This window comes from Neovison vison, chromosome 11, assembly GCF_020171115.1.
Source record: "Neovison vison isolate M4711 chromosome 11, ASM_NN_V1, whole genome shotgun sequence".
Taxonomy (NCBI): domain Eukaryota; kingdom Metazoa; phylum Chordata; class Mammalia; order Carnivora; family Mustelidae; genus Neogale; species Neogale vison.
Window position 1 is genome coordinate 81,298,380 of NC_058101.1, and position 13,815 is coordinate 81,312,194.

Here is a 13,815-nt window from a genome sequence, read left to right on the forward strand (position 1 = left end):
TAAGTTGAAAAACATCACAATCAAATCCTCAATACAGAATGATTCAGTTTACAGTGTGGTGAAAAAGTGTCCAAATCATTCCTTGGATGTGTTTAGGAAATTTTACTGCACAGACATGTATGATTTAAATATATATATTTTTTAAAATATACCATTGATTTCTTTCATCAGGAAGTTAAGAAACAACTTCTCTGAAGGAAGTAAACTCTTGGTCACCTAGCCAATCGCATCATAGTTTCTTTTTTTTTTTTAATTTTTATTTATTTATTTGAGAGTGTGTGTGTGTGCGTGTGCACATGCAGTGGAAGGGCAGAGGGAGAGGGAGAGGGAAAGAATCCTCAAGCAGACTCTCCACTGAACTTGGAAGCTGAAGCAGGTCTTGATCCCAGGACTCTGAGATCATAACCTGAGCTGAAAATAAGACTCCAAACTTTTCTCCTTAAAAAAATATTTATATTTATCCTTAATTTTTGAAACTAATGTATATTGGCCACCAAATGATAGGCTGGCTATGCTGAATATATCAAATTTACTGAATTGCCAATGAAATTGATTACTAAGCAAGATATCTGAAATCTCAAGAATGACCTGTACAACCATTTTCAGTGGCGATGAATAAGTGGTTTTTGTTTGTTTGTTTCTTAATCTAATTTCAAAATCATCTACCTTGTTCAGTCTTGGTTCAGCAGAATGAAAAAGCAAAGTCATAACGTAATAACCACTTTTTTCAGAGAACACACAAAAAATATGCAGACAAGATCATAATTTGATCTTATTTATAACTTTTTTCCATTTTATTCAACAGTGGATTAAGATCAGTGGCCATTATTTTTAAGTCTGAAATGTCTAAAGCACAAAATGATGCATAAATTGGCAGTGCAACAGAGCTACCAGAACTCAGTTATAAAAGTCCTTAATTAAATGAGAAACCTCTTCTGTATCACCTTTTCTCAATAATAAGCAACACAAAGCATGTTGAGCACTTCTCTGTCATATGCATAGGCAGAGTGTTGATAGGCCGAGTGAAGATACATCAGTGTATCTTCCACAAGTAAGCATAATGATGCCACATACACTGGTTGGCAAGAGTTCCTCCACAGTGCATCCTCGTGTTACTATGCAAAGACATACCATGTCAGCTGATGAGTGTATTTTCCCCATAGTTTGTTCTGCTTTCCCTCCCATGATTCTATTTATTATTAACTGGTTTGTGAAGCTCTTTAAAAAAATGGCATGACTTGCATTTTTTTATTATAAAGACTAAAACTTAGAATGCTGAACATTGAGAGCTAAGGGGTTTTTTTTCCTCTATTTGAACACATTAATTAACTTCACACAGAAAATGATGATTTTCATCCTGTAGGTAAAGTCTAGTCAGTTCACCACAGAGATCACTGTGCTTTGTTTTAAATCAACACATAAACTAGGAAGCCCCCATGCCACCATTTAGGTTTAAGCCCTGAAACTTAGTATAAATGGCTACCAGTTAAACAAATCTAATTTAAGATTATCTTCTTTGAAATTCCTACTTACAATTTTCTTTTTTTTTTCCAATTTATTTATTTTCAGAAAAACAGTATTTATTATTTTTTCACCACACCCAGTGCTCCATGCAAGCCGTGCCCTCTATAATACCCACCACCTGGTACCCCAACCTCCCACCCCCCTGCCACTTCAAACCCCTCAGATTGTTTTTCAGAGTCCATAGTCTCTCATGGTTCATCTCCCCTTCCAATTTACCCAAAAGCACATACCCTCCCCAATGTCCATAACCCTACCCCCCTTCTCCCAACCCCCTCCCCCCAGCAACCCACAGTTTGTTTCGTGAGATTAAGAGCCTACTTACAATTTTCTTTTGCTGTTGCCTTTATGAGATCATTATATGCTCAAGTCTTATTCTAAGAACAAATTCACATCCTTTATTTTAACACTAATCCTAGTCAATATTTATATTTATGACTTTATTCTTTGTTGCAATATTTATGATCCTACTTTATCACCACCTTCATGCTTTAATGAGTGACTTTTAAGCTATTGATCCTTTTCTGTGAGTTGGGGATACAATAAAGCAATATCCCAGTTACAATAAAAATGCAAATTTAACAAATTTAATTAATAAAATGTAATTTATATGAAAATACTTCAGTCAAGACAAATTACTCCCTGTTAAATGAATGTTAGCCTAGACCAACTGTCCAGCACAGTACTTAGAGTTCATTATTAAAAACTTAACAATGATTATGGATGTAATAGAATTTCTGTGAAAAATAGTTCATCTTGAATTTCAAATGTATGAAATATATGTGAATAAAAGGTTTCATCTTTTTATATTCATAGAAAATTGTCAAATCTCCACTGAACAATTGATAGTCTGCCATACTTTAAGAAGATGACTTCAGTCAATAGAGAACCATTCTGTAGAGGAGAGACAAAACCTTCATAAGCATAACATAGTCCAGAGATTATTTCAAAGATTCAAATGATAAATAATAGGGTATCAATTTGGGCACAAATAATTAGGAAATGGTAATGGTAAGTAGAAAGTTGATGTAGAGTCATTTTGGTACAAAATCCACAATCTCCACTTCCTACCTATACTCTTTTTTTACCTTATCAATTAGGCAAATGTGGCCAACCAGCCCACTGAAACAGGAAGGAAACATACTACCTCTGTGTTGTCCAATACGGTATCAGGGATCTGTTCTCACCTAACTCACTTGACTCATTAACAACACTGGTCTCATAGAAATCATTATTCTCTTGGCTTCCATGACAGCATACTTCCTACCTTCTTATGTCTGACTAAGCCTCAGACTTAGTCAACTGCTTTCTTGACATTAACTTTTTTTTTAATAGTTTATTTATTTTTTTGAGAGAAAGAGAGAGAGAGAGAAAGAGTAAGAGAGAGCATGAACAGGGAGAGGGGCAGGGGGAGAAGCAGACTCCTCATTGAGCAGGGAACCTGATGTCAGGCTCCATCTAGGACCCTGGGATCTTAAACTTAGCTGAAGGCAGATGCTTAACTGACTGAGCTACCCAAGCACCCTTGGCATTATTTTTTCATACCTAATAACTACTGAAAAGTTGAACTCAATACCCAGATCCTTTGCTTCCCTAAGCTTCCTCACCGCAATAAAAGTCACTATCACTGAGCCCATTAAGCAAGTCCTTCTTTCTTACCTATCATTAAAGCCTTTCAACACTAACTCCAAAACCTATCCAAATTCTCCATCATTATCACTCTAAGCCAAACCACCACCAGCTAACAATTGGGTTGTTTCAAAATCTTCCCAGCTTGTTTGTATGACACAACATAGTACATAGTAAAAAATTTAGTAAAAAACATAGTAAAAAATTAAGAAATAAAAATTTGAATTTATCTATTGTAAGATATCTGTTTTTAAGACTGAGGAAACTTGAGCACGTTTATAAGAAGAAAAGGCCAGGGGTACTGGGTGGTTCAGTTGGTTAAGGGTCTGCCTTCTGCTCAGGTCATGATCCCAGAGTGCTGGGATCAATCTCCTCTTCAGGCTCCCTTCTCAGTCAGGAGTCTCCTTCTCCCTCTCCTTCAGTCCCTCCTCCCTGTTTGTGCTCCTACCCTCTCTCTTTCTCAAATAAATAAATAAAATCTTAAAAAAGAAGAAGAAGAAGAAGAAGAAAATGGCCAGAGAAGTTGGCAGGGGAGCTACAATATGCGAGTCTGAGAGAGGTTAAGGTGTAACCAAGGGGGCAGACAAAATGGATGTGAATAGAGTGCTTATGGAGTCACTAAGACCACATTCTGAAACCAGTGATGGCTTTATCACCCAAAAATCATGGAGGTAAAATGGATAGGTAAACAGCATGTATTACAGACTGAAGTTCTATGAAGGTCATGTTGTAGAAGCAAATTCAACAGGGTGGTATGGATAAGATACTGCTACAAAATTCTTTATTGCTCATTGTGAACTTTTTTCCTTGCATAGTAACTATCTAAGCAGCCATATTGCTCACATCCTCTTAATTAAAAAAAAAAAAAAAATCTAAAAAGAAGTTACGAAAAAGGATTATAGGGCACATTTTGAACCCTGCTTTGCTTAACAACAGGATGACACTATGGCCCAGACAGAACCAGTGTAATTGTTGGGAGCATGTCCTTTTCTCCCCAGTGTGTCCTAGTTTTGGGTGATAAAACATTGTGACTTACAGTAATCTTCTATAAAAATACATATTATTAACATAATAATTATTAACATAATAATATATAATATTTTAATATTATAATATTAAAATATTATTTTTTTAAAATTTTTATAATATAAAAATATTAAAATAATATAATATTTTAATAACTTATAGTATAGCTAAAATACAAGATTGCATGCAGCAGTAATCAGCTATTCATAACTAAGAAGAAAATGAACAGCAGAATTTATCCCAGTTTGTGACTTCTCAGGTTGAGTCATGGGATACAATAATTTCAATATGTATTAAGGAAGAAGAGGCACCACTCTACACTGCTAACATGTGTAATCTAATTTAACCCTTAGAGCAAGCCTAGGCGAGCGTTTTTTATAATTCTCACTTTGCTGGCAACTGGGAAACTGAAAAATTAACCAACTTAACTAAGGTACTAGAGCAGCAAATAGTAGAATTTACAATCAAAAGCAGACAATTCAGTAGAATGTTACGGTATTAGCGAATGCAGCAGTAAAAAGACAGGGATGTGATTTAGGAGGTAAATGACCAGTGGGTGACTCTACACTGGGTGGATCAGAAAAAGACAAGAGTTGAAACTAAAAGCAAAACACATGTTTTAGTAGAAGTAAGGGGTTAACTGAATGAGCAGACAAAAAACTGTACAGAGAAAAGGATTTCAGAGTTTGAGTCCATGTATAAAAAACCATGTTAAAAACTGAGCAACCTGTGGGTAACCACCATGCTTGTGAGTGGCTAAAACACATTAGCAAATCAAAGGAAAGATTTAGAAGCCAAGGAAGTCAAGAAATTAGGAACCAGTAAATTATTTGAAAAATATTGAAATGCAAAGAATATAGAAGTATTAATATCTCAAAGAGAGAAGTAAAAAGGACAAATGTTACTTTCAGGAAATAAACTTCAGGCAAAGTCTTATTTCCACCTTTTTTTTTAAAACACACAGACAGATATACACACACTCACGATGAAATTTTTTTGATTCTAACACAAGCATTAAGGAGAAAAAATTTAGAAATGTGAAATTGGGTGTTTAACAAATGTACCATATATAACTGTTAATGTTAATTACCAATCAGAATGTCAAAACGTAACTTGTACTTATTATCAATATAAATATATTTCCATTAACTCAAGGCAAAATTTCCATAACGGTCCATGTACCCCAGAATCCACATGATCCCCAAAACAAAGAGTAAATCTCCATCCACTGACCTAATTATATAATGAGAGAGAATTTGCTTTGCTTTTTTTCAGAAGCTGTTTATTTCTCTCAGATGTCCCTCGATAGAAACAGATTTCATAACTTAAAAAGGAAACTCATTTAATCAACTGATATTGTTCGTCCCTTTGTTTGTTCCAATAATTGCTACATTTTTAACACCAAAGGAAAAATACTGAGCCTGTCCTTAAAGGACTTTTGTCCCCCCATATTAAAGCAGGAAGGATTATATTTATACAGAAGTTGAAATAGCTTTGAGTTAGGAGAGAAACAGTGATAAACCCGTGCCACCAATTATATAACAAACAGCCTCACAAGGAAGCAGCACTTTGGTACTTAGAGGGTTTAGGAAAGCATATTTGACAATGTTCATTTCACCCCCCTTCGACACAAATAGGCAACATCATTATTTGTCAACACTAAATGGCTGGGAATAAAAAATACCACTGACTATGAACCCACTCTGATAACGTTTTCTATTAGATCCATCAACATACAGTACATTAAAAGTCAATTTGTACTGTTTAGCCTCTTAAGTTCCTTTTGTATAAAAATGTAAGGACCTTTGGCCATAATCAAAAATCCTAATTCTTACAATTTAGACTTATTAACAAAACAAACTCAGTTACAAAGATTCTGAAAATAAACAGAAAATACTAAAAATTGAGTGTTAAGATTCAGTAAATATCATTGAGTAAACTTACACATCCTTAACCCTGTGTCTCTACTGTAAGAGGGAACATTTCCTTATTTGCATTGACTTATTTTTCTAGACAGCAAAACTGTATAGAAACTGTCAGTTTCCTATAGTTTGGGGGACACCCTCGAATTGTATAGACTTTTTTTTTTTTTTTTTTAACCTTGCTTGAGGTTTCAAGATTGCTTTTTGGACAATTCCAAAATACCTATCACATTTCATGTTGAAAGCTATTTACAAAATGGTAGTGCATTTTCTCAACAGCCTTCAGAGGTCACTAAATGCATTTTCATTTTCACTTTTAAACTATGTCTACATTAAAACAAGGCAATCCAATAAAAAGTGAAAAATTCACTTAAAAGGAGGTTTCCTTTAAAGCATACTGAACATTTTCTTTGGAAGATTTTCCCATCTAACTTCGGATTTAGAAATATTAATTCATTGCTAGCAGGAAGAGTCCTTCTTAATCTACAGGTGATTAGTCTTGAGAGTATATAGAAAAGGGAGAGAAATCTTGGCTCACAGAATCTTCTGTTTTATTCATTTCATGGTATCTTTCTGTCATTCCACAGCTCTAGCCAATATCCAAGTCCAATGCCAATTCTGAAGGAACACCTTCAAAAAGATCATCTAAATGGGTCCCTTTAACATTATATGCCTTCATTATTTTACAGTCTGCTTGCATCTGTATCCCTTTTCATAAACATGAGCATAAGTATTCCAATATCTCCATCAATACAGAAACAGAAAAATTCCAGATAGACATTTTCCCGAGACCTTTTAAATATTTCAGGTTTGTGGTCTATACACCCCTGAAGACAATACATCAAATATTCTAAGTTACTAAGAATTTTTATCTACCACCTAAAGGAACGTATGCCCTCATATTTGTATTAATTTGTCTCTTATACACAGTGGGTATAAGAAGTCCCAGGCAAGATTATCTTCATTCTTGGAACAATGGCCCAATAGTTCAACTGTGGCATTCGGGATCAGATTGCTGGGTTAGTCTGGAACATGACAATTTCTATGTGTCCTTGGACAGGCAATCTAACTCCAATTCTCTTCCATTTCTTCACCCATATTGGAGATAGTAATAAAATCTTCCCTGCAAAGTTAGTGTGAAGATTAAATGAGATATCATACTCTGCTTCTTTATTAGAACTCTGAGTTCTCAAGTCAGGGCTCGGGTTTCATAAGTATTATCTGATGTTTGTTGATGTTGGTTTTTTTTTGTTGTTGTTATTATGATTATTTCAATAACTTTACAATAAGCATATTTCTTTTTTTTTTAAAGATTTTATTTATTTATTTGACAGAGAGAAATCACAAGTAGACGGAGAGGCAGGCAGAGAGAGAGAGGGGAAGCAGGCTCCCTGCTGAGCAGAGAGCCCGATGCGGGACTCGATCCCAGGACCCTGAGATCATGACCTGAGCCGAAGGCAGTGGCTTAACCCACTGAGCCACCCAGGCGCCCCAATAAGCATATTTCTTCACAAAGCCATCTAACAAAGGTAGGTCATTGTGCAAATATAAAGTTGATCCACAATTGAGAAAAGGTCATATTCAAAAGCATTGAGCATATCTGAGTTCACTCTGATTGTCTTTAAATATAAGGCCCACAAATGTTCGATATCAAACTCAGTTAAAATCAGCTTATCATTAGATCTAATGTATAGCAGAAAGTAGACGTAGAAACTATTTCTGGAGGTTCTCTTTGCCTCTGAAAATCTCAATACAAACCCAATCCCTAAATGATACATAAATAATGTTGTATTAGGTCCACAGAGTTACCTTTATACTTTGTCTCATTAATCTCCATCACTTTGAAATATTTTCTTTGCTATAATATTAGTCTCCAAATAAAGAAATTTCTTAAAAAAAAAAAAAAGAAATTTCTTCATTGAATATCAAGTCATAAAATAGTTGATTTGGTAGAAAGAAAAAGGCTAAATGAGACAGAATCAGGTCAACACAATTATTACTCTTTCAGGAATTTTAAGGATATGGTCTTTTTTAAAATTTTGTTTTGATATAAATACATATTTGTGAAATATAAATATTATTATATCCAACTTCTGCTTAAAGATACAGGTTTTTATGATATCCTTTTATAGCCTTTATCAATAATTTTTGCAATCTATGTAAAAAATAGTAACACAAATGGTTTTCTCCCCATTACTTGAATCTAATTTCCAATGTAGAATGAAATTCAGTTTGCTTCCAGATAGCAGTACAAATAGTGTTCAAATATTGATTTGTCTCATTGTAATAGTCAGAATTCTATCTGCATTTTCTTATGTTACATCCTGATTGTTCCTTCCCTCTTCTTGAGAGTGCATGAGACCAGTATATTGCCTCTAACAGAAGATGGCGAAAGTCTCAGATTAGGTTATGGATAGTTGTATTTTTGTTTTGTTTTGTTTTGTTTTCAGTTTTATTGAGGTATAATTGACAAATAAAATTCTAAGATATTTAAAGTGCACATCATGATAACTTGATAATGCATACACTGTGAAAGGAGTGCCCCCCTTATCCAGCAAATTATTACATCCATCCATCCATCACATCCATTCTCACACATTTATCTTTTTGTTTTCTTATGGTGAGATCATTTAAGTATTACTCTTTGAGCAAATTTCAATTATGCAATATAGTGTTAGAAAGTGGGTGGTTCTGTCTGTTAAGTGCCCAACTCCTGATTTCAGCTCAAGTCATGGTCATGAGGTTGAGGTGTTGAGCTCTGTGATGGGGTCTGTACTCTGTAGGAAGTCTGCTTAAGATTCTCTCCCTTTCTGGTTCCATATAAATTTTAAAATTATTTGTTCCATTTCTTTGAAAAAGATGGATGGTACTTTGATAGGAATTGCATTAAATGTGTAGATTGCTTTAGGTAGCATAGACATTTTCACAATATTTATTCTTCCAATCCAGGAGCATGGAACATTTTTCCATTTCTTTGTGTCTTCCTCAATTTCTTTCATGAGTACTTTATAGTTTTCTGAGTATAGATTCTGTCCATATCACTCGGCATCAGGGAAATACAAATCAAAACCACAATGAGATATCACCTCACACCAGTCAGAATGGCTAAAATCAACAAGTCAGGAAATGACAGATGCTGGCGAGGATGCGGAGAAAGGGGAACCCTCCTACACTGTTGGTGGGAATGCAAGCTGGTGCAACCACTCTGGAAAACAGCATGGAGGTTCCTCAAAATGTTGAAAATAGAACTGCCCTATGACCCAGCAATTGCACTACTGGGAATTTACCCTAAAGATACAAACGTAGTGATCCAAAGGGGCACGTGCACCCGAATGTTTATAGCAGCAATGTCCACAATAGCCAAACTATGGAAAGAACCTAGATGTCCATCAACAGATGAATGGATCAAGAAGATGTGGTATATATACACAATGGAATACTATGCAGCCATCAAAAGAAACGAAATCTTGCCATTTGCGACAACATGGATGGAACTAGAGCGTATCATGCTTAGCGAAATAAGTCAAGCGGAGAAAGACAACTATCATATGATCTCCCTGATATGAGGAAGTGGTGATGCAACATGGGGGCTTAAGTGGGTAGGAGAAGAATCCATGAAACAAGATGGGATAGGGAGGGAGACAAACCATAAGTGACTCTTAATCTCACGAAACAAACTGTGGGTTGCTGGGGGGAGGGGGGTTGGGAGAAGGGGGGTAGGGTTATGGACATTGGGGAGGGTATGTGCTTTTGGGTAAATTGGAAGGGGAGATGAACCATGAGAGACTATGGACTCTGAAAAACAATCTGAGGGGTTTGAAGTGGCGGGGGAGTGGGAGGTTGGGGTACCAGGTGGTGGGTATTATAGAGGGCACAGCTTGCATGGAGCACTGGGTGTGGTGAAAAAATAATGAATACTGTTTTTCTGAAAATAAATAAATTGGAAAAAAAAATAACACAGAAAAAAAAATAAATAAATACCATTTGTGCAAAAAAAAAAAAAAAGATTCTCTCCCTTTCCTTATCCCTCTACCCATCCCCCACTCATGCATGTGCTCTTTCTCTCTCTAAAATAAAAACAAAAACAAACAAACAAAAAACACTGTAGTCATCACGTTTTACACTATATTCTCAGACCTTATTTATCTTATAGTTGAAAGTTTGCACCCTTTTACCAACTTCTTTCTATTTGCTCTACCCCCTCACATTTGGTGACCATGTCTCTACTTTCTGTTTCTATAAATTTGACCTTTTTATTGTGCATAGAAGTGAGACCATGCAGTATTCATCTTTCTCTGTTTGGTTTACTTCACTTAGCATAGTGCCCTCAAGTTTACTTAAGACTCTGCCTTGCTAATACACATAGGAGAGACTCTCCTTGTGACCTTTAAGAAAAATCTGCTATTAAGTGAATTTTCTGTAGAGAGGGCCATGTGACAAGGGGCCACACATGACCCGTAGGCCCTAAGGGCCACCTCCAGTGAAAACCAGCAAGAGGTTAGGGTCCTCAGTCACAGAACCACAGGAAATGAATTCTCCTAACAATCAGAAGAATTGTTGGAAATGGATCTTCCCCAGACAAGACTCCAGATGAGCAGGCAGACCTGGCCAGCACCTGATTTTGGCCTTGTGAGACTCTAAACAGAGGACCAGGTCAGCTGGGTCCAGAATCTTGGCCCATAGAAGCTGAGATAATAAATGTGTGTTGTTTTAAGCCACTAAATATGCAGTAATTTGTTAACAGCAATAGAAAATGAATTCATTCATTCTTCCAAGACATGTTTTGAAAAACCAGGAAATGGCAACAGGAAGCCACCCTCTTTTTTTTTTTTTTTTTTTTTTTTCCAATTACCCAGAATCTCCACTGTTGCTTTCCTCTTCTATCTGGCTAGATCACTTTCAAATCAGGTAGTTTATTATATCCTCTCATTATCTTCTATTTCCTTTGGTGGGAGTATGGACAGGGTTTTACAGAATGGGAAATAGAACATATCATTCTTTGTCCCAAGTTTCTGTCACTAGTAATTTCAACTAGTTTAGCTGTAGTCAGTTCTATGTATAGCAGTTTGAAGTGATTTAAATAACCTAAAATGGCTTAAATAGAAAGGAGATTGATTATGTCAAATGACAAGAAGCTTATCAGTAGGGCAGGCTCTAGGCTAGGCAAACTAAAACTCCAGCTTAACTTCTCTGTGATTCTTCTAGCAATTTCCTTTTCTAAGTTGGTTTTATCCTATAGCAGATTCAGTAATCACATCGAGACTTGACAAGTCTGGCATTCAAAGAAGGGCTGTTCTTTGCTATTCATTCTTTCTCTCTCCCTTTCCAAAGAAACCTTCCCTAGAAAGTCACCTCCAGCCTTTTCTTCATGTCTTATTGACCAGAACTATGTGTCACCTGTGTCTCCTGAAACAATCATTGACAAAATTAAGCCAATTTATATCATAAGGGGTAGGCCAATCTTCATCCTCCCTGGAACTTAAATAAGATGATCAAATTAGAATTTGGTTGTTGGGAATCCACAAGAATGAGAAGAGTTTAGGAAGATATAATAGAAGAAGAAGTTATACCAGCCATAATGGATATTAAAAACACAAGTAAGCAATACTCAGGAAAAAAAAAAAATGGATGAGAGAAACAAAGCAGAGAGTTAGGCCTGTGAAGGGTAATCAGGACCTGAATTGGGATATAGTTATAGACTAGACAGAGGGAATGTCAGGAGGGGAGAACGATTTATGAAATATTGAGGCAGTAAAATTAGGAGGATTTTTTATCTATTATAAAATATTCATTTCTCCAAAACACTGCATACACAACTCAACTTTCTGCAGCCAGTTCATTTACAAAATTAAATTACTTCCAAAGATAATTTGTGAAATTTTGGAAATACACAGTATTCATGTTAAAGGTTACAAATGAGTTAAATTCTCCTATCTAATCGGAAAATTTCAGACTTGAGAGCAACTAAAAAGTGACCAGTATGCTAATTGCAAATACCAGAGATAATGGATTCAAAATATGAGAGCCACTTACGCATGAACAGCCTTCATTTCAAGATAGAAAACCAAAAGCAGTAACTGTTAAAGCAAATTGTCCTACTATGAAAGTCCTCTTACATAATTTTAAACTGTCCATTTCTTTAGAAAAATCTTCAACTGGGGTTGTGAAAAGATTCATATCGTTTAAATATCCAGTGTAAGGCTTTAAACTGTTGCACACGTGAATAATTTTGCGAAGTTCAAAATAATTATATATGACTCCCCATAATTAAAATAAAATTGTTAAATTAGAAAAGACAATTAAAGCCGGAGTAAAATGATCTGTGTTAAAATCATAAAATCATCATTGCTCTAATTATCAGCACGATCCATTTTTAATCTATGACATTTATAAAGCAAGAGATTTTACTTATCCAGTCTTATTAGCATAATAATCATTGCACTTTACATGGCTTTAACAATAAATTACTTCCCTTATATTTAAGTTTTACCCAGACAAACAGAATTAAATATGTATTGACCTTAAAGGTTAAAGCCCCTTCATTAATTCTGTTATTGTTTTTCATAAGCCAGTTTCTCCATTAGGGTACCTCTTGACTTCATCGCATTGATTCTAATCATTTTCTAATAATGAACCCCAGACTGACATGAGATAATGCCTTTGGGCATTTTCACTTGTAAGAAACCTCAACCCCTAGCCCCTTTCACCTTATTTACATAATCATTTGCATAGCTCTTCCTACATTTGGGATAGGTCTGTGTTTTTCTGCATTAATTTTCAATTTCACTATTTCGGAACCACCTCTTTCTTGATTAATTTCTCTACATTTTTCTTCATTGCCTCCCTAGGCCTATACCTATTGCACCTGAGGCTTCTTGCTAGGGCTGGCCTCCTAGCCTCCACTCATTTGGTCATTACTTAGAAGACACTGTTAAGGATTTTGAAGGACTTTGACTTTGATGGATTTTTTTTATTCTACACATTCTTCACATGATCCTTTCTGTTATTACAAATAAGTTTGATTGAAAGAGCCGCTAAAATGTAATGTAAGAATTCTCACACTGCAATTTATATGGGGAAAGGGTACCTTACAGTTATATTTCTCTCTCTTAGTGTACATTTGGCCTCTTTTCTTAGTGTCACCCTGCTTCACTCACAGGTCAACTGGGAGTTCACTTTGTCCATAACTATTCTTTTAAAAAAGTATCTTGCTCAGTGTTTCTGTTTCCCTGTTCCCCCCACCCCAATTACTTTTCCTTATCTCAGACACAGAATTTTTATCTGTTCCAAATTAAATTAAATTCCACTAACTTTTTCTTTCTTCAAAGATGGAATTTGACCAACACAGCATAAACTCTAGTATTTTGGGGGGACTTTTCTTTTCTCCAGATTGGGTTAATGTCCTCAGATCTAGAGTCATACAATCCCACCTGCTTTCATTACCCACCGATCCTTCCACTGTTGGTCAAAAATTAATCTATAACAACCTTCTCAAAACCTATATTTGCTCCCCTCATACTTTCAAAAGAGATACCTACCCTGAGCTGAGGCTCTGTATATTTTAATGCCTGTTTAGAAAATGAAGAAACTGGTTGTGTTATTGCTATTAATCTAAATTCTGCTCAAAATTATTCATTGGCTAAAAAAAAAAAAAAATTCTTCATTGGCTTTCCACCGCATTTAGAAAAAAATGGTGACTCTACCATGGTCTCCAGTC